The sequence below is a fragment of the Macaca mulatta genome, chromosome 10, assembly GCF_049350105.2.
Source record: "Macaca mulatta isolate MMU2019108-1 chromosome 10, T2T-MMU8v2.0, whole genome shotgun sequence".
NCBI classification, from domain to species: Eukaryota; Metazoa; Chordata; class Mammalia; order Primates; family Cercopithecidae; genus Macaca; species Macaca mulatta.
Window position 1 is genome coordinate 5,298,622 of NC_133415.1, and position 21,547 is coordinate 5,320,168.

The following is a 21,547-nucleotide window of genomic DNA, read 5'->3' on the forward strand; positions in this document are numbered from 1 at the left end:
GGCTTTTCCTAATTTTCCTGTGGCTTTTTCTTTCCACCTGAGGTGTCTGGTGAAGGGGTCCCTCTAACTGCCTTAGGTTCGGCTCGGGTCACTAGAGTCTTACAGTAAGTTGCCAGACAAGGCTGGAACCATTTGGGGCATGTTTGGACTGCGATCATCCAGGAACTGATGTATAGGAACTGATCTGGATGCCCAGGCTGTCCTCCAACTGTGGTCACTACCCTAAATACATGGCCAATCATTTCCCTATCTATTGTCCCGTTGGCCGGCCACCCAACATTAAAAGAAGGCCATTCCACTTCACACAGAATCCTCAATCTTTGGGGGGACAACTTAATTCCATAATCCCCAGCAAAACCTTTCTTAAAATTCTTTAACATGCACTCCAGTTTCTATGCTTTTCCTCCCATCCCACCCTTTGTGATGCACACTCACTCTCACTTTCGTTCCAGACTGACCAGACTGGGTCCTATTACGGGAGTTTCAGGTGCTGCTTAGCTAGGAGAGTACCTTATTCCCGCCACAGCCTGCTGCAGCCATGGGGCATCTCCTGTCAGCCGTATGCAATGCCCTAGTTCTGGTCAATCCCACACTTGCCTCAGAGCACACAGTCCATGCTAAGAGATCTGTCTCCCCATGTCACGCCCTGTATTGGTCCCTCCCAGAACCATCTCTTTCACACTCTTTCACACCCCTCCCTGCTCCCAGTTCCCAATCCTTAGTCAAGGCAGCAAGCCACTCTTGCCACTTTTGGTTTCTTTCCTGACCAACTTAGCAAGTCATTCTCACATCCTGCATTGGCTAAGGTGTAAGTTTCATCCGAATCGGTTAGCTACTCTCACTGTCCCCAGCCCCTCTGGGTCTAGGCAACATGGTGAAACCCTGTCATCCAAATTGGTGAGCTACTCTCGCCATCCCCAGCCCCTGCTGGAACCATCCTGCAACCCCTTTATAGGTTCCATTGCGCTGTCTGGGAAAGACACCAGGACGCAGGAAAGCCGATCTCCTTTCCGGGCTGAAGTCCTCCTGTTGGTACCAAGGGTCCCAGGCCTCCCTCGACCTGGGGCTCCAGTCCCACAGGCAAGGCAGACAGAAAATCTGCCATCTCCAATCCTGGACGAGCCCCCAGAAAATGTAGTGGGAAATCAGAGAACTGGAATGATCGATGGGGTTCAGGAGGATTTAGTTAAGGTGTACACTGGCTCAGTGGACTTGCATCCAGAAAATCTCAGCACCAAACAAAGAAGGCAAGTGCCTTTTATGCATCTTGAGGTGGTAAATATGTGAGGCAGGAAGCAAGCATACAGAAGTGAGAATAAAGGCCATTACCATCTTGTGATATTCTTCTGACATGCCTTACATCTTAAGAAAAACATGTTTTGCAGCTTAAGCTTACCTGCCTTGTGAACTTGCAGCTGTGTGGGAAAAACAGGAATTTACAGAATTTACAAAATATGTGGAGGTTAGATAAGGTTAATGTTTCACACAAGGAAAATTAATATTCTTTCTTAACTCTAACTTCAGTCAAGGGTGGTTACTTAAAGCCTTTCAGTCTGAGCCTAAACAGCATTCTTATTAAAGAAACTATCATTATTTCTATTATTATTAATGCTATTGTTACCTTTATTATTTTTCTACTTCACTGGGAGGCAGAGGTTGCAGTGAGCTGAGATCGTGACGAAAGGAAGGAAGGAAGGAAGGAAGGAGGGAGGGAAGGAAGGAAGGGGAAGAAAAGAAAGAAAGAAAGAAAGAAAGAAAGAAAGAAAGAAAGAAAGAAAGAAAGAAAGAAAAAAAGAAAGAAAGAAGGAAAGAAGGAAAGAGACAAAGAGAGAAAGAGAGAGAGAGAGAAAGAAAGAAAGAAAGAAAGAAAGAAAGAAAGAAAGAAAGAAAGAAAGAAAGAAAGAAAGAAAGAAACTGCCAACCTGTTTTTCAATGTGTTTGTATCATTTTACCTTCCTATCAGCAGGGATGAGAGTTCTAGTTCCTGCACATCATGGCTAATGTTTGGTATGGTCAACCTTTCTAATTTTGGCATGTAGTGGTATCATACCACCACTGTGTAAGTTGTAGAACATTAGCATGGGGACTGCAGGTTTCATCTGCATTGCCCTGATGACTGATAACATTGAGAATTTTTCACATGCTTATTTGCTATTCATCTGTCTTCTTTGATGATGTATTTGTTCAGATCTCTTGCCCATTTTAAAAACTGGGTTATTTTCTTTCAGGTGAGTTTTGAGACTTCTTTCTGTCTTCCAGCTACAATACCTTTATCAGGCAAATGCTTTTCGAGTATTTCTTCCCAATGTGTAACTTGTGTTTTCATTCTCCTAAAACTGTCTTTTAAACCGTAAAAGTTTCATTTTGATGAAGTTCAATTTATTGATTTTTTTCTTTATACATAGATTGTGTTCTTGGTGTCATATCTATAAAATCTTTGCCTAACCCAAGGTCACAAAGATTTTTCTCCTGTGTTTTCTTCTAGAAGTTTTATAATTTTACGTTTTACCTTTAGATCTCTGATCTATTTTGAGTTAATTTTTGTGTACGACATGAGGCATGGGTCTAAGTTCATTTGGGGCACATGGATAATCAATTGCACCAGCACCATTTATTGAAAAGACTGTCCTTTCTCTACCAAATTGCCTTTGTACCTCTGTCAAAATCCAGTTGTTTTCTTAAGTAAGAAATGAATGTGGGGTGGCCGGGCGCAGTGGCTCATTCCTATAATCCCAGCACTTTGGGAGGCCGAGATGGGCAGATCACGAGGTCAGGAGATTGAGACCGTCCTGGCTAACACAGTGAAACCCTGACTCTACTGAAAAAAATACAAAGAAAATTATCCGGGTGTGGTGGCGGGCATCTGTAGTCCTAGCTGATCAGGAGGCTGAGGCAGGAGAATGGCATGAATCTGGAAGGCGGAGCTTGTAGTGAGCCGAGATCAAGCTGCTGCACTCCAGCCTGGGCGACAGAGCGAGACTCCGTCTCAAAAAAAAAAAAAAAAAAAAAAAAGAATGTGGGATTTAATCAAATGCTTTTTCTGCATCTACTAAGATGATCATATGGTTTTTCTTTTTCATCCTGTTAACATGGTGAGTTGCATTAATTTTTGATTATCAAGCCATTTGGCATTTCCTGGGATGAACCCTACTGGTTATGTGTAATATATGCTGTACTTTGAATGTGTCCCCCAAATTTCATGTGCTGGAAACTTAGTTTCCAAATTCACATGTTGACAGCATTTGAAGGTAGCCTTTGGGAGGATTATAAGATTATCAGGGTGGGGTCCCCATGATAGGACTGGTAACTTTATAAGAAGAGGAAGACAGCCCTGAGCTGACAGGCTCTTTGCCTTGCTTCACGTCACGATCCAGCAGGAAGGCCCTAACCGGATGCCAGCACCATGCTCTCAGACTCATTAGGTATATACCTGAAATTCCGATCTATCTCACTGTATATACATCTGAGATTCTGATCTATCTTGCTGTGTATACACCCGAGCTTCTGATCTATCTCATTGGTACATACCTGATATTCCGATATGGCTTCTTGTGTTTATGCCCAAGATTCTGATATACCTTCCTCTCCTAACACACACTCAAATTCCTGCACTGTTCCTGGCTCTGTGTGAGCACCAGGCACCCTTCTTGGCTGGCACAAGTGCCGGGCACTGTTCCTTCTAATCCTCTCAGATGCTTCTTTTCCTGGCCTCAAGTAGTTTTGCTCACATGCATGCACCAAGCAGTACTTTGGTAGATCTCTGGAGTCCCTCTGTATATGGCTTGCACCTCTAATACTTTGCCTTGGATAATCTACACACCATGGTCTCCCTGGACTCTCAGCTCTATTTTGTCAACTGAGGAAGTCTGCCAAGATCTGCCTCAGTTTCCCCTCTCCCTGCACTGCAGTCTGGAAACGCTCTCAAGCCACACCTCTCACCTTGTTTGTCTTACAACCATCAGTGCCCTTCACTGCCTGATATCCAGCATCTTGAAGAACACTGTTTCATGTATTTGTATGGAGGTTTGGTTGTCTCAGATGAGAAGGTAAGTCAGTACCTGTTATTCTATCCTGGACAAGGGAGTCTGTAATTTCTATAGGCATAATAAATTGGTTACAAGGCCACAGACAGTATATTTCTTAATCGTTTAAAACTCATGTCACCTTCTGACAGATAGAAATATTTCATGTTTTCCTTTAATATTGTTTTAAATTTCAAAGCAGATGAACTGTTAGACTATACTTTTGAAATCTACCACCTCCAGGCCGGGCGCGGTGGCTCAAGCCTGTAATCCCAGCACTTTGGGAGGCCGAGACGGGCGGATCACAAGGTTAGGAGATCGAGACCATCCTGGCTAACATGGTGAAACCCCGTCTCTACTAAAAATACAAAAAAAACTAGCCGGGCGAGGTGGCGGGCGCCTGTAGTCCCAGCTACTCGGGAGGCTGAGGCAGGAGAATGGCGTAAACCCGGGAGGCGGAGCTTGCAGTGAGCTGAGATCTGGCCACTGCACTCCAGCCTGGGCGACAGAGCGAGACTCCGTCTCAAAAAAAAAAAAAAAAAAAAAAGAAATCTACCACCTCCTTACGAGTCCTAAAATGCCTCTTTGGGTATGTGCCTGAGGTTCTGATACAGCTCCTTGGCTATATGCCCTAGACTGTGATAGACTTCCTTAGATCTATACCCAAAATTCTGCTATACCTCCCTGGGTATAAACCTGAGATCCTGATATAAATCCTTAGCTAGATACTTGAAGCCCTAATATGCCTTCTTGAGTATGTACCTGAGACTCTGCTATACCTCTTTGGGTAAATACCCGAGATTCTGATATACCTCACTGGTAACATACCTGAGGTTCTCATCTGTCTCACTGGGTACACACCTGAGGTTCCGACCTGTCTCACCAGGTACATGCCTAAGGTTCTGATCTATCTCATTGGTGTACACCTGAGGTTCTGATATGGCTCCTTAGTTTATGCCCAAGATTCTGATACACTGCTCTGTCTTCACAAAAACTCAAATCCCTGCTGCAACTCAATACTGGGATGCATTCCAAAACTAAGACTATATAAGACTGTTTGAAGTTCACTTTGAACCTTGGAGGATATGATACTTTTTTTTTTTTTTTTTTTGAAGTGGATTCTTGTTCTGTTGTCCAGGCTGGACTGCAGTGGCATGATCTCGGCTCACTGCAACTTCTGCCTCCCGGGTTCAAGCAATTCTCCTACCTCAGCCTCCAATACTATCAAATTTTCACACAAAATATTGTCATCAGTCCTGACATAGACATAATGTTAGGATTAATTAATGCTCAATAAAATAGTAAAGGAAGAACTCTAATAGGCTACTAAACAGATTCTTTTTAAAAGTGTTAAAAGGATCACCTAATGATAACAGAATTCATCCACTAGGAAGACATGATGGTCCTAAATGTGTATGTACCTCTTATCTATGAAGCAGGAAGTAAGTCCTCACCTGACACTGAATCTGCTGGCACTTTGGTCTTGAACTTCCCAGTCTCCAGAACTGAGAGAAATTTCTGTTGTTTATAAATCACCCAGTTTATGGTATTTTGTTATAGCAGCTTGAATGGACTAAGACACCACTCAACAACCAGAATATACTTTTTTCCCTAAAAGCCCATGGAACATTCACCTAGACAGACCACGTCTTTGGCCATTAAACAAACCTCAACAAATAAAATAATTTTCAATTTAAAAGAATTGAAGCCATACAGAGTATATAATCTAATAACAATGAACTTAAATGATAATAACAGAAAAACAATAGGACCATCTCTAAATGTTTTAAAATTCAACAATACACTTCTAAATAATCCATGGGTCAAGAGTAAGTCTCAAGGAAAATTTAAAATACATAGAACTGGGCTGGCAATGGTAGCTCACACCTGTAATCCAAGTACTTTGGGAGGCTGAGGCGGGTGGATCACCTGAGATCAGGAGTTTGAGACCAGCCTGGCTAACATGGTGAAACTCCGTCTCTACTAAAAATACAAAAATTAACCAGGTGTGGCGGTGCACACCTGTAATCCCAGTTACCTGGGAGGCTGAGACAGGAGGATTGTTTGAACCCAGGAGGCAGACATTGCAGTGAGTTGAGATTGCGCCATTGCACTTCAGCCTGGGTGACACAGCGAGACTGTCTCAAAAAAAAAAAAAAAAAACACCAAAAAAAAAACCCCTGAAACAAAAAACATCAAAAAACAAAAAACAGAACTGAATGAAAATAAAGCTACAACATACAACAATATATGGGATGAGGCAAGAGCAGCACCGAGAGAGAAATTTGTATTACTAAATGTTTGCAATAGAGAAGATGAACAATCTCAAAACAATAATCTAAATTCCTACATCAAGAAACTAGAAAAATAATAGCAAAATAGACCAAAGCAAACAGAAGGAAGGAAATAATAAAGAAGAACAATCAATGAAATGGAAATCGAGAGAACCATCGAGAGAATAAATGAAACGAAAAGCTGGTTTTTTGAAAAAAAAAAATTAAAATTGATAAAACTGCAGCAAAACTGACAAAAATAAAAACAGACAAGACATAAATCACCAACATCAAGAATGAAACAGGATATTACTACAGATCCTGCAATCAGTATAAGAAACTATACAAACAAATTTGAGCTAGTGAATTCTACAAATAAGAAATAGATCAGTTACTCAAAAGCTACTAACTACCCAATTTAACCAAGATAAAATAGTTTTAATAGCTTTATAACCATTTAAAAGTTGAATCTGTGATTTTAAAATCTCTTAAAAAATAAATTCCCAGGCCCAGACGGAAGAATTCTACCAAACACATAAAGAAGAAATACCACCACACCAGTTGTATATAATCTCTTCCAAAGAAAAGTGGAAGAGGAGGAAATACTTCCCAATTTATTTTCATGAAACTAATATTACTCTGACAACAAAATTCGACAAAGCCAATAGAAAATAGAGAAAACTACAGACCAATTTTGCTCAAGAACTTAGACATGAAAGTATTCAACAAAATATGAACAAATCAAATCCAACAATGTATAAAAAGAATTATTTACCATGACCAACTAAGACTCATTCCAGGTATGCAAGGCTACTTTAACATTGGAAAATCAATCCATGTAATCCACCATGTCAACAGGCTATAGAAGAAAAATCATTTGATCATACTCATTGACACAGAAAAGGTATTTGACAAACTATAATACCCACTCATGATAAAAACTCTCAACATGTTTGGAAAAGCTTTCTCTCAACTAGAAAAAGAACATCTGCAAAAACCTACAGCTAACGTATCCTCAACGAAGAAAGACTGAATGTTTTCCCAGTAAGATCAGGAGCAGGGCCAGGATATCCACCTTCACCACTCTTCCTCAACATAGTGATGGAAGTTCTAACTACTGTAATAAGGCAGGAATAAAAGGCACATCGATAAGAAGAAAGAAATGAAAGTCCCTACTGGCAATGACATGAAAATCCTTAGGAATCTACAAAAACCCTCTTGGAACTAAGAAATGAATACAGCAAGACTGTAAGATCAGCATGCAAAAATAAATTGCATTTCTGTCTACTAACAACAAACATGCAGACATAAAAGTTAAAAACAACAATGTCATTTGCAATCATTCCAAAGAAAATGAAATACTTAGGTATTTATTACCTAACAAAACATATAGGCCGGGCGCGGTGGCTCAAGCCTGTAATCCCAGCACTTTGGGTGGCCGAGGTGGGCGGATCATGAGGTTAGGAGATCGAGACCATCCTCAACACGGTGAAACCCCGTCTCTACTAAAAAATACAAAAAAAAAAAAAAACCTAGCCCGGCGAGGTGGCAGGCGCCTGTAGTCCCAGCTGCTCGGGAGGCTGAGGGAGGAGAATGGCATGAACCCAGGAGGCGGAGCTTCCAGTGAGCCGAGATCCGGCCACTGCACTCCAGCCTGGGCGACAGAGCGAGACTCCGTCTCAAAAAAAAAAAAAAAAAAAAAACATATATAGGGATCTGTATACTGAAAATTACAAAATGCTGAAAAAATTACAAAATGCTGGAAAAAAATAAAAGAAAGCTGGGTGTGATGGCTCATGCCTATAATCCCAGCACTTTGGGAGGATCCCTTAAGGCCATGAGTTTAAGACCAGCTTGGGCGACAAACAAGACCCCATCTCTACAAAATAAATAAATAAATAGGAAAAAAAATTAGCCAGGTGTGGTAGAGTGTACCTGTAGCTCCAGTTACTCAGGAGACTGACGCAGGAGGGTTATTTCAGCCCAAGAGGTCAAGGCTGCAGTGAGTCACGATCATACCACTGTACTCCAGCCTGGGTGAGGGAGTGAGATCCTGCCTCAAATTAAAAAAAAAAAAAATCAAAAAAGAAACTACCATGCTCATGAACTGAAAGACTCAACATAATAAATATGTTAATTCTCCTCAAGTTGATCTGTAGGTTTAGTGTAATTCCTATCAAAATCCCAGTAATAGTTTTTATAGATATAGATAAGCTTACTCTTAAATTTACACAGAAAGGCATGGCACAAGCCCTATAAGGGCTAAAACAATCAGCAAAGAAGTGTAAAGTGGGAGAAACCACTCTACTTAATAGTAAGACCTACTCAGTAATAAAGACAGTGTGGTACTGGTGAAGGAATAAACACATACATCAATGGAACAGACTAAAAACCCTGAAACAGATCAACACAAATAGGCCCAACTGATTTTGGACAGAGGTGCAAAATTTCGTAAGAAATGATAACCTTTCAAAAACTGCTGCTGGAGCAACTGGATATCCATTGGGGTAGCAGGAGAAGAACCTCAAACTAAGTCTTACATCTTAAAAAGAAGTAATTTAAAATGGATCATGGACCTAAATATCTGACAAAGGACAGTATCTTGCATATGTAAAAATTTTCAAAACTGAACAATAAAAAAAACCCCAAACAATCCAATTAGAAAATGAGCAAAAGACGTGAAGAGACATTTTGCTCACGAGGATACACAAACGGCAGATAAGTACATGAAAGATATTTAACACCATAAGCCACTGGGGAAAGGCAAACTAGAACCACGATGAGATATCACTGCACACCTATCAAATGGCTAAAATAAAGAATAGTGATAACACCAAATGCTGGAAAGGACATAGACAAACAGGTCACTCATACATTCCTGGTGGGAATGTAAAATAGTACAGCCACTCTAGAAAAGTTTGGCAGTTTTAAAAAATAAAACTAAACATGAAACTACCATATGATCCAGCAAGTACACTCTTGGGCAGTTATCCGAGTGAAATGAAACTTATGTTCACACAAAAACTTGTATATACACCAAAAGAGCAGAAAACAAATAAAGGCAAATAAATTGGACTCAAAATTTAAAGCTTTTGTGCCACAAACACTACCATTAAGAAAGTGAAAAGACAACCCACAAAAATGGGAGAAAAAGGCCAGGTGCGGTGGCTCATGCCTGTAATCCCAGCACTTTGGGAGGCTGAGGCGGGTGGATCACAAGGTCAGGAGTTCGAGACCAGCCTGACCAACAGGGTGAAACCCCGTCTCTACTAAAAATACAAAACAGTAGCCAGGCATGGTGGCATGTGCCTGTAGTGCCAGCTACTCAGGAGGCTGAAGCCGCAGAATCGCTTGAACCAGGATGCTGGAGGTTGCAGTGAGCTGAGGTTGGGCCATTGCACTCCAGCCTGGGCGACAGAGCAAGACTCCATGTCAAAAAAAAAAGGAGAAAATATTTACAAATCATATCTCTGATAAGGGACTTGTATCAGAATGTATAAAGAACTCTAAAACTCAACAATAAAAATATAACTATCTCAATTTAAAAATGGACTAAGGATTTGAATAGACATTTTTCTAAAGAAGATATACAAATGGCCAATAACCACATGAAAAGGAGCTGAGGTCACTGGTCATTAGGGAAATGCAAATCAAAACCAGAATGAAACACCACTTCACACCCACTGGAATGGCTATAATTCAGACTCCATCTCAAAATAAATAAATTAATTAATTAACTAATTAAAAAGACAGACAATAACAAGTGCTGGCAGAGATGTGGAAAAATTAGAACCGTCACATGTTGCCAGTGGGAAATGGCATAGGCTTTTGGAACAGTCTGGCAGCCCTCAAGAAGTTAAACATAGATTCACTATATGACCCGTAATTCCACTCCTAAAGAAATGAAACAGGCCGGGTGCAGTGGCTCACGCCTATAATCCCAACACTTTGGGAGTCTGAGGCGGGTGGATCACTTGAGGTCAGAAATTCGAGACCAGCCTGGTCAACATGGTGAAACCTTATCTCTACTAAAAAGACAAAAAATTAGTTGGGCGTGGTGGCATGTGCCTGTAATCCCAGCTATTGGGGAGGCTAAGGGAGGAGAATCACTCAAACCTGGGAGGTGGAGATTGCAGTGAGCCGAGATCACGACACTGCACTCCAGCCTGGGTGACAGAATGAGAGACCCTGTCTCAGAAAGAAAGAAAGAAAGAAAGAGAGAGAGAGTGAGAGAAAGAAAGAAATGAAAACACACATCTACACAAAAACTTGTATGTGAATGTTCATAGAAGCATTCTTCGTAATAATCAGAAAGTTAAAACACAATGTCCACAACTAAAAATTGGATAAATAATATGTGTTATATCCATACAATAGAATGTTTTTGGCAATAAAAAGAAATAAAGTACTGATACATGCTACAACATGGATGACCCTTGAAAACATTATGCAAAATGAAAAAAAGGTAGTCACAAAAGACTACATATTGTATGATTCCATTATATGAAATGTCCGGAATAGGCAAATTGTAGAGACAGAAAGTAGATGAGTGGTTGTCTAGGGCTAGATGGGGGAAGGGAGGAGATTTGGAAGGAACAGGCAGTGATTACTAATGGCTACGGGGTTTCTTTCAGAGGCAATGAATATGTTTGCATCCATTGGAGGACATCTAAGTTGCAGTGATGGTTTGGTTACACACTCTTGTGAGTATACCAAAAGCTATGGCATATACATTGTAAATCAATGTCATATGGTATACAATCTACATATCTCTTATTTCTTTCTTTCTTTTTTCTTTCTTTCTTTCTTTCTCTTTCTTTCCTTCCTTCCTTCCTTCCTTCTTTCTTGTCTTCCTTCCCTCCTTCCCCTCCTTCCCTCCCTCCCTCCTTCTTCCTTCTTTCCTTCGTTCCTTCGTTCCTCCCTCCCTCCCTTCCTTCCCTCCTTCCTTCTTTCTCCTTCCTTCCTTCCTTCCTTCCTTCCTTCCTTCCTTCCTTCCTTCCTTCCTTCCTTTCTTTCTTTCTTTCTTCCTTTCTTTCTTTCTTTCTTTCCAGACAGAGTCTCACTCTGTGGCCCAGGCTGCAGTGCCGTGGCATGATCTTGGCGCATTGTAACCTCCACCTCCTGGGTTCAAGTGATTCTCCTGCCTCAGCCTCCAGAGTAGCTGGGATTGCAGGCGCATGCCAACATGCTTGGCTAATTTTTGTATTTTTAGTAGAGACGGGGTTTTGCCATGTTGGCCAGGCTGGTCTCAAACTGCTGACTTCCAGTGATCCACCTGCCTTGGCCTCCCAAAGTGCTGAGATTACAGGCATGAGCCACTGAGCGTGACCCTGTAATTTACATTTCTATCTATCTATCTATCTATCTATCTATCTATCTATCTATCTATCTATCTATCTATCTATGAATGAATGAATCTATCCATCTGTCCATCCGTCTATCCATCCACCTACCTATCTATGAATGACAGGGTCTTGCTCTGTTGCCCAGGCTGGAGACAGTGGCACAATCTCGGCTGCTTGCAACCTCTGCCTCCTAGGATCAAGCAGACCTCCTACCTCAACCTCTCAAGTACCTAGGATTACAGGCGCACATCACCATGCAGGGCCAATTTTTAAATTTTTGTTGTAGAGTCAGAGTCTCGCTTTGTTACCCAGGCTGGTCTAAAACTTCTGAGCTCAAACAATCCTCCTGCCTCAGCCTTCCAAAGTGTTAGGATTACAGGCGTGAGCCACCGCGCCTGGCTAGAACTGTTGAAAACAAACCAGAAAACCAAGAAACCTGTAAACAAATGTTCACAGCAGCTTGATTCACAGTAACTCCAAACTGGAAACAAGCTAGATGTCCTCCAATGGGATGAACAGTTAAACCATGGCTCCTCCACACCATGGAAATTACTCAGCAATAGAAAGGAATAAACTATTGATGCACCAACAACCTGGATCAATCTCATGAGAATTACCCTGAGTCCCGAAAGGTTATATGCCATATGATTCATTATGTGACATTCTTTTCTTTTTTTTTTTTTTTTTTTTTTTTTGAGACGGAGTCTGGCCCTGTCGCCCAGGCTGGAGTGCAGTGGCCGGATCTCAGCTCACTGCAAGCTCTGTCTCCCGGGTTCACACCATTCTCCTGCCTCAGCCTCCCGAGTAGCTGGGACTACAGGCGCCCGCCACCTCGCCCGGCTAGTTTTTTGTATTTTTTAGTAGAGCCGGGGTTTCACCGTGTTAGCCAGGATGGTCTCAATCTCCTGACCTCGTGATCCGCCCGCCTCGGCCTCCCAAAGTGCCGGGATTACAGGCGTGAGCCACCACGCCCCGCCTTCTTTTTTTTTTTTTTAAAGATGGAGTCTCGCTCTGTCACCCAGGCTGGAGTGCAATGGCATGATTTCGGCTCACTACAAGCTCCGCCTCCTGGGTTCACGCCATTCTCCCGCCTCAGCCTCCCGAGTAGCTGGCACTACAGGCGCCCGCCACCATGCCCAGCTAATTTTTTGTATTTTTTAGTAGAGATGGGGTTTCACCATGTTGGCCAGGATGGTCTTGATCTCCTGACCTCGTCGTGATCCACCCGCCTCAGCCTCCCAAAGTGCTGGGATTACAGGCGTGAGCCACCTCACCCGGCCTATGTGACATTCGTAAAATAACAGAAATGGACAACAGATTAATGACTGGAAAATTAAAAAAGGGATGGGAAGGTAGGAGAGAAGTGGGTTTGGCTATAAAAGGCACCATGACAGCTGATTGGTGATGGAAACATTCTGCATCTTGATGGTATCAATGTCAGTCTCCTGACTGTGATATCATCCTCTTGCTTTGCAAGATGTTACCCTTGGGGAAAAGTGGAAAGAGTGCTGGGGATCTCTGTAGTATTTCCTAAAACTGCATGTGAGGCCAAGGCAGGCAGATCACTTGAAGTCAGGAGTTTGAGACCAGCCTGGCCAACAAGGTGAAACCCCATCTCTACTAAAAATATAAAAATAAGCCAGGCATGGTGCACGTCTGTAATCCCAGCTACTCAGGAGGCTGAGGCAGGAGAATCACTTGGATCCAGGAGACAGCGGTTGCAGAGACCTGAGATTGCACCAGTGCACTCCAGCCTGGGTGACAGAATGAGACTCTGTCTCGAAAAAACAAAACAAAACAAAACAAACAAAAAAAACCTACAATTATCAAAAAAATGTTTTAAGTTAATTTTTTTAAAGTACTAAAAGGGAGGCAAATTAGGAGTGATTTTTTGTTTGTTTGTTTGTTTGTTTTGAGACAGGGTCTCGCTGTGTTGCCCAGGCTAGAGTACAGTAGTGTGATCATGGCTCACTGAAGCCTCAAACTCCCAGGCTCAAGCAAGCCTCCTACCTCAGCCTTCTGAATAGCTAGGACTACACGCATGAACCATGATGCCTGGCTAATTTTTTAAATTTCTGTAGAGACAGGGTCTCACTATGTTTCCCAGGCTGTTCTCGAACTCCTGAGCTCAGGTGATCCTACCCCCCTCAGCTTCCCAAAGTGCTGGGATTACAGGAGTGGGTTACTATGTCTGGCCACCAGTGGTACTTTAAGAACAGGTGATCTGTTCTTCATGTTTTCTGCTCTGCATCTTTCAGAATCCAAACATGGTAAACATAGCTAGGATATAGAATATATAGAAACTGTCTCTTTTATTTATTTGCTTGCCTTTTAACTTTTTATTTGGAAGTACTTTCACTTACAGAAAAGTTGTACCCCAAAAACAGTATAAAGAACACCACAACTTTACCCATATTCACTGGTAGTTACCTATTTAACCATTTGCTTTACTATAACTTCTTTCTTTTTTTTCCAAGATGGAGTATCGCTCTGTTGCCAAGCTGCAGTGCAGTGGCACGATCTAGGCTCACTGTAACCTCCACCTCCTGGGTTCAAGTAATTCTCCTGCCTCAGCTTCCTGAGTAGCTGGGACTACAGACATGCACCACCATGCCCAGCTAATTTTTTGTATTTTAGTAGAGACGGGGTTTCACCATGTTGGCCAGGATGGTATCGATCTCCTGACCTCGTAATCTGCCCGCCTTGGCCTCCCAAAGTGCTGGTATTACAGGCATGAGCCACTGTACCTAGCCCCCAATTTCTTTCTTTATAGGGATGTATGTATATATGTGTGTGTGTGTATTTGAGGGTGAGTTGCATACATCATGGCCCATTCTCCTAAATACTAAACTACGTGTTTGAGAATGGCAGTGTGCTCTTACACAGCACAGAACACTTCACCTCCATAAATTTATCAGATACACTTCAATCTATGATTCATATTCAAATTTTGTTAGTTGACCCAATAATGTCCTTGATGGCATTTTTCCTCCTTCAGTACAAGATGCTGTTTAGAGTCAGGTATTACATTTTGTTGTCTTTTCTCTTTTAATCTGAAACATCTCCACAGCTTTTGTCTTTTATGATACTGACATTTTTATGGAATACCATTTCCAAGCTGTCCTCCTCCCTTTTCAAATAGAATGTAGCAGCTGCCTTAGTACAGACGTAGAGTAACGTATATTATGACAGATATCTGCATAGAAAAATCCACACTTAATAAGAACCTCTAACTCGAGGTATATCCCATGTCCCATCCTGAAGCTGGGTTCTTAAATAGGCTCCCAGCCTGTCTAGCAACTTGCGTGCCCTCCATTTTGCCAGTTTGCCAGCTGGAAATGTGTCCAAGGCTTTCCTATTTGGAACTAGAGGTTCCCACAGCTACATTCCTATTCAACACAACAAATAAAAGAAAACTAAAAACATAACTGTTTTGTAAATCCCCAAATAAGAGAGTGAAAAGAACAGCCACAACGTCTACCTGATAGCATGACTTTAAGCAACTCAACATAATTCAGACATTCAGCAAATGCCGGTAACCATAAACCAAGTACCTTCTGCAAGCGCTGGTTGTAGAACAAATCCTTTTCTGAAGGGACAAAGATGAATGTAACTTAAAGTGACAAGAACACTAAGGGAACAGAAGCAAGCCATTTAAGGGTGAAAATGGAATTTTCTGCTATAAAGTAAAGCTCTGCATAAAAATAAGACAAAACAGGAGATCTAGTAAGAGTTTATTCATAAGACCCCATGCTGAGGATTTCAAGGAGACAGTCACGTTTCTGGGGTAACTGACTATGGGATTGTCCCTCATGGGGCCAAGTAACCTGTCAAAGCAACAAGGCTTCCTACTCAACATGCCCTGTGGCCACCCTGCCAGCCGGAGGGGCTATCTGAAGCCTTGAACAACTGTCAACATGCCTTGAATCCAACAGGTCCCGACGTGACCTCGGTCTTTTACCTCTGCACAAAGTTACGGCTTATGGTTGTGTTTGGACAGTCTGGTTTGTTTGTTGATCCTTTGGTCTGAAAGACTGTTTTTTTCTTTTTTTGAGATGGGGTCTTGCTCTCTCACCCAAGCTGGAGTGCAGTGGCACGATCTCAGCTCACTGCAACCTCCACCTCCCAGGTTCAAGTGATTCTCCTGCCTCAGCTTCCTGAGTAGCTGGGACTATAGGCGCACGCCACCATACCCAGCTAATTTTTGTATTTTCAGTTTCACCATGTTGGCCAGGCTGGTCTCCAACTCCTGACTTCAGGTGATCCGCCTGCCTTGGCATCCCAAAGTGCTGGGATTGCAGGCGTGAGCCACTGCACCCGGCCCAAGGCTGTTTTTTGTTTTGTTTTGTTTTGTTTTTTTTAATTACTTGCATTCATCCTGTGGTTTCCATCCCAGCTCATGGCATCCTGCCCAGGGCATCACTCCCTCCCTCCTCACCTCCTGCCACAGCCTCCTCCCTCTCCCTTTTCCAAGGTTCTCACGCACGGCTGCCAGGTTCCTCACCTGGAGGAGAGCCCTGATCACCTCCTGTGGATGGGCTCTTCTCGAGCATGGCTTCCAAGTACCCAGATTCACAGGTAGGGAAACCGACCAGGGACAGGTATCACCCAAGGCCACACGGCTGCTCAGTGGCTGGCTGGAGCTAAGGTCAAGGTCTTCCTACCCCCCAGTGCGGTGGAGCCTTTCCCACTTAGCCAGCTTGCTTGGCTGGGCCGCACCCCTTCAGGCCCCTCTGCAAACCTCAGAGCCACCTATAGCTTCTGCCTGGGCCCTGAAAGCTGTCTGAGGGGAACTTTTAGCAGCTAGGTCGGAGCATATCCAGTCCCCTAAGAAGCCCCCACTGGTCCCCATCCCATGGCCTTTCACACACAACATAAACCAGAGTCCTCGGCCGGGCGCGGTGGCTCACGCCTGTAATCCCAGCACTTTGGGAGGCCGAGGCGGGCGGATCACAAGGTCAGGAGATCGAGACCACGGTGAAACCCCGTCTCTACTAAAAATACAAAAAATTAGCCGGGCGCGGTTGTGGGCGCCTGTAGTCCCAGCTACTCGGGAGGCTGAGGCAGGAGAATGGCGTGAACCCGGGAGGCGGAGCTTGCAGTGAGCCGAGATCGCGCCACTGCACTCCAGCCTGGGCTGGGCGACAGAGCGAGACTCCGTCTCAAAAACAAAAACAAAAACAAAAACAAAAACAAAAAAAAAAACCCAGAGTCCTCACAATGGCCCCGGCCTCCACGAGACTGGTCCTGCCTCTCCCCTGGGACCTCCTGACCTCCTTCTCCTCCTCTCCAGGACACTGCTCCAGTCACACTTCCTGGCTGCTCCTCCCATGAGCCCACCCTGCCGTCCTCCCTGTCAGGATGCTCCCATCCTGATGTCTGCTCCACCTGTTCTCACCTGTTTCCAGCCCTTCCTCAGATGCTAGGTCCTGGCCACCACCTCAGGGAGGCCAGCCTGGACCAGCCTCCTGGCACCCTCGCCCCTTCTGGCACCCCTGACCCACTTGCTCGCTCTGGGCTTGCTCCTCCTACTGTACCTGGAGGCAGCTAACTCACCAGGCCAGCTGCTCCATCATTCCACTCATGACCTGTCTGTCCCTGCCACAGCATCAGCTCTCACAGACGAGGGTGTCATGGGTTTTGTTCATTATGTATCTTAGAACAATGCTTGGTACAGAGAAGGAGCTCAATAAATATCTGATGGAGTTTGAACCAGAATGCATGAATCTTCTCTTCATGTCCCCTTGTAGGCCCTGGACCCTGGCCAAAATAGATGACTTGGCATCTGCCAGCCCCACCCCAGGCTTCCTGGACTCTGTACTTTTTTTTTTTTCCTTTACGAGACAGAGTCTCACTGTGTTGCCCAGGCTGGAGTGCAGTGGCGCAATCTTGGCTCACTGCAACCTCTGCCTCCTGGGCTCAAGCAATTCTCCAGCCTCACCCTCCCAAATAGCTGGGATTACAGGCACCTGCCACCGTGCCTGGCTAATTTTTGTATTTTTAGTACAGACGGGGTTTTGCCATGTTGGCCAGGCTGGTCTTGAACTCCTGACCTCAGGTGATCTGCCTGTCTTGGCCTCCCAAACTGCTGGGATTACAGGTATGAGCCATTGCACCAGGCCTTGGCCTCTGTACTTTATCCTACTTCTTTCTGCCAGGAATGCATCCCCATTCTACACATTTGGGGGGCGGTACAGATGCCTTTCCTCCTCAAAGTGCTCAGGATCCCTCCAGGGGAAGGACTTCATCTCTCTTCTGAATCACCACAGCTCTCATTGTGGGTATTGATATATGCCTTTTCTGCTCAACTGACCTGTACCTCTTGGAGGAAGAATTCTTGTCTGTCATCTTCCTCTCCTACACAAGGCAGATGTTCAGTGAAAATTTACAGAATGAATCTGACATTGGTGCTAAATTCCGAACATTGTTCCCTGTCTTACAAAAACTCAAATCATGACCAGTGCAGTGGCTCACGCCTGTAATCCCAGCACTTTGGGAGGCTGAGACAGGCTGATCCCTTGAGTCCAGGAGTTTGAGACCAGCCTGGGTGATATGACAAAACCCCATCTCTACAGAAAAAAAAAAAAATTAGCCGGGCATGGTTATGCAGGCCTGTGGTCCCAGCTGCTTAGGAAGCCGAGGTAGGTGAATCACTCAAGGCCAGGAGTGAGCCAAAATCATGCCACTGCACTCCAGCCTGGGTGACAGAGTAAGACCCTGTCTCAACAAAACGAAACAACTCCCAACCCCCTGCCACCAAAAACACACTTAAATCATTTTAAGTAACGAACCTATGAAAAGAGCCTGCATATAGTACAAGTATTTAAAGGACAAGGCTGGTTGCAGAACAAATGTTTTTCTAAAAAAAAAAACAAAGATGAATGCAACTTAAAGTGATGAGAATGCTAATGGAACAGAAGCAAGCTGTTTAAGAGAAAAACTGAATTTTCTTGTTAAAAAGTAAAGTTCCTGAAGTGCATCCCGTGACAGCCTGGGAGAGAGTGCACTGAACAGTTTTCGGGCCATTTAAATTGTCTATAAGTCAGCTCTGTAAAGTCCACATCATTCAAGTAAACATAATCAGGATGCCTACATGTGCTCGGTGTCAGATGTCAGTATCCCTTGTGTGACACATGAGGCCTTTCTTAAGACGACTGACACCTTCCCAATACTGAGTTGTACCTTCCATGAACATAGTATATCCATCTATTTATTTGGGCTATATTTAAGCTCTCTTAATAACATAATCAGTTTTCTGAGTAGAGACCTTACATATCTTTTTCAGATTTATTCCTAGATATAGATACATTATAAATGTAACTTTTAATTAATAAACTTTCTTATTTAGAGCAGTTTTGGGCTTACAGAAAAATTGAGTGGAAAGTACAAAGAAGTCTCATATTCCACCTCACTCCCACCACAGTTTCCCTGTTATTAACATCTTGCATTGGTGAGGTAATTTGTTGCCATTGATGAGCCAATATTGACATATTATTGCTAACTGAAGTCCACAGTTTTCATTTTCACTCTTTGTGTTGTACATTTTATGGGTATTGACAAATGCCTAATAACACGTATTCATCATTACAATACCATACAGAATAGTTTGACTGCCCTAAAAATGCCCTGTGTTCCACTTACTCATTCCTCTTTCCCTCCCCGTGAGCCCCTGGCAACCACTGACGCATCTTTTAACTGTCTCCATAGTTTTGCCTTTCCCATAATGTCTAGCGTTGGAAGCAGACAGTATATAGCTTTTTCACTTTGAGTTCTTTCAGGTATATAATATTTTTGATAATAAGTGGTATTATTTATTATTTGCCAAAATGTTTTCCAAACTGGCTGCTATCATTTTACATTCTCATCAGCAGTGTATGAGAGTTCTTATTCCACATTCTTATGCATATGTGGTCAGACTGCTAAATTACAGCCAGTATTGTGGGTGTGTAGTGATATCTTTCTACCAAAAGAGATGTCGATTAACTTGCATCTCCCTAATGACTAATGAGGGAAAGGCACACGAACATCTTTTCATGTGCTTGCTTAACATCCATTCAAACGGACATGCCCTTTGTTGAAGAGTTAGTTCATCTTTTGCCCATTTTTAACTGGGCTGCTTGACATCTTATTGAATTATAATAGTTCTTTATATAACCCATATCCAAGTCCTTTGTCAGATATATGTTTTGCAAATATTTTCTCTAAGTCTATGGCTTGACTTTTTATTTTATTAAGTGTTTTCTGATGAGTAAATGTTTCTAATTTTGAGGATGGCTAATTTATTAATTTTTTCTTTTATAGTTTATGCTTTCTTCTTTAAGCGACTGAGTCTTACTCTGTGGCCCAGGCTGGAGTCATAATTCACTGCAAGCTTCAACTCCTGGGCTCAAGTGATCCTCCTGCTGCAACCTCCTGAGTAGCTAGGACTACAGACATGTGCCACTGTGCCTGGAACAGTTTTTTCTTTTCTTTTTTTTTGTAGAGACCCACTCATATTGCCCAAGCTGCTCTTGGACTCCTGTCCTCAAGCTATCCTCCCACCTCAGTCCCTCAAAGCATTGGGATGACAGGTGTAAGCCAGCATACCTGACCTGGTTAATGCTTTTTAAATCATGTTTAAGAAATCTTTGCCAAACTCCAAATCACAAGAATTTTCCCATATTTTTTCTTCTGGAGGTTTTATAGTTTTAACTCTTTTTTTTAACATAGGGTCTCACTTTGTCACCCAGTCTGGAGTGCAGTGGTACAATCATGGCTCACTGTAGCCTTGACCTCTCTGGGCTCAGGTGATCCTCCCACCTCAGACTTTTGTGTAGCTGGGACTACAGGTGAGTACCATCAAGCTCAGCTAATTTTTTGATTTTTTTGTAGAGATGGTGTTTTGCTATGTTGCCCATGCTGGTCTTGAACTCCTGGACCCAAGTGATCCACCCACCTTGGCCTCTCAAAATGCAAGATTACAGGCATGAGCCACTGCACCTGGCCAGTTTTAACTCTTACAACTAGGTGTGTGACCCATTTCAATAATAATCATTATATGACAATATAATACACTATCATATAATATGATATATATTACATAATATATATTATATATACTATTATTACATAATAGTATAATATAATGATAATAATTATGAGTTTGTAGTGCTGTGAACTGAGGGTTAAGGTTCTTTTTTTTTGTTTTTATTTGGACGGAGTCTCACTCTGTTGCCCAGACTAGAGTGCAGTGGCACGATCTTGGCTCACTGCAAGCTCTGCCTCCTGGGTTCATGCCATTCTCCTGCCTCAGCCTCCTGAGTAGCTGGGACTACAGGCGCCCACCACCATGCCTGGCTAATTTTTTGCATTTTTAGTAGAAACGGGGTTTCACCGTGCTAGCCAGGATGGTCTCGATCTCCTGACCTCGTGATCCACCCGCCTTGGCCTCCCAAAGTGCTGGGATTACAGGCGTGAGCCACCGCGCCCGGCTGGGTTGAGGTTCTTTTGCATATGGCTATCCAGTTGTTCCAGTATCATTTGTTGAAAAGATTATCCTTTCCCCACTTAAATGACTTGGCACTTTGCTGAAAATCAATTGATCCTATATGTGTGGATCTATTTCTGGACTTGCTATTCTGCTCCATTCATCTAATTGTCTATTTTCATATCAATACCATACTGTCTTGATTACTATAGCTTTATAATAATTCTTGAAATCATGTAGTCTAAGTCCTTCAATTGTGTTGTTCTTTTTCAAAGTTATTTTAGCAACTCAAGGTCCTTTGCATTTCCATATAAACTTTAGAATCAGGTTATCAAATTCTACAAGTAGGCATGCTGAGGTCTGATTCTGATTGCTTTGAATCTCTAGATCATTTTGGGAAGAATCGCCATCCTAATGATACTGAGTCTTCTGATCCAAGAG

General features: G+C 42.9%; 1 protein-coding gene across 18 annotated transcripts in view; it reads right to left on the reverse strand.

Annotated features, from left to right (window-relative positions):
* PPARA (peroxisome proliferator activated receptor alpha) overlaps positions 1-21,547 on the reverse strand; it is a 102,858-nt gene that overhangs the window by 61,410 nt on the left and 19,901 nt on the right. For 4 of the 18 annotated variants that reach the window (XM_077948040.1, XM_077948042.1, XM_077948046.1 and 1 more), the window contains one exon: positions 8,231-8,352. The exons of 10 other annotated variants lie outside the window; for them this stretch is intronic. The gene's annotated coding sequence lies outside the window, so the exon portion shown is untranslated. The remainder of the gene's footprint in view (positions 1-8,230; positions 8,353-21,547) is intronic. 4 more of the 18 variants (XM_077948043.1, XM_077948033.1, XM_077948039.1 and 1 more) reach the window with 1 other exon arrangement.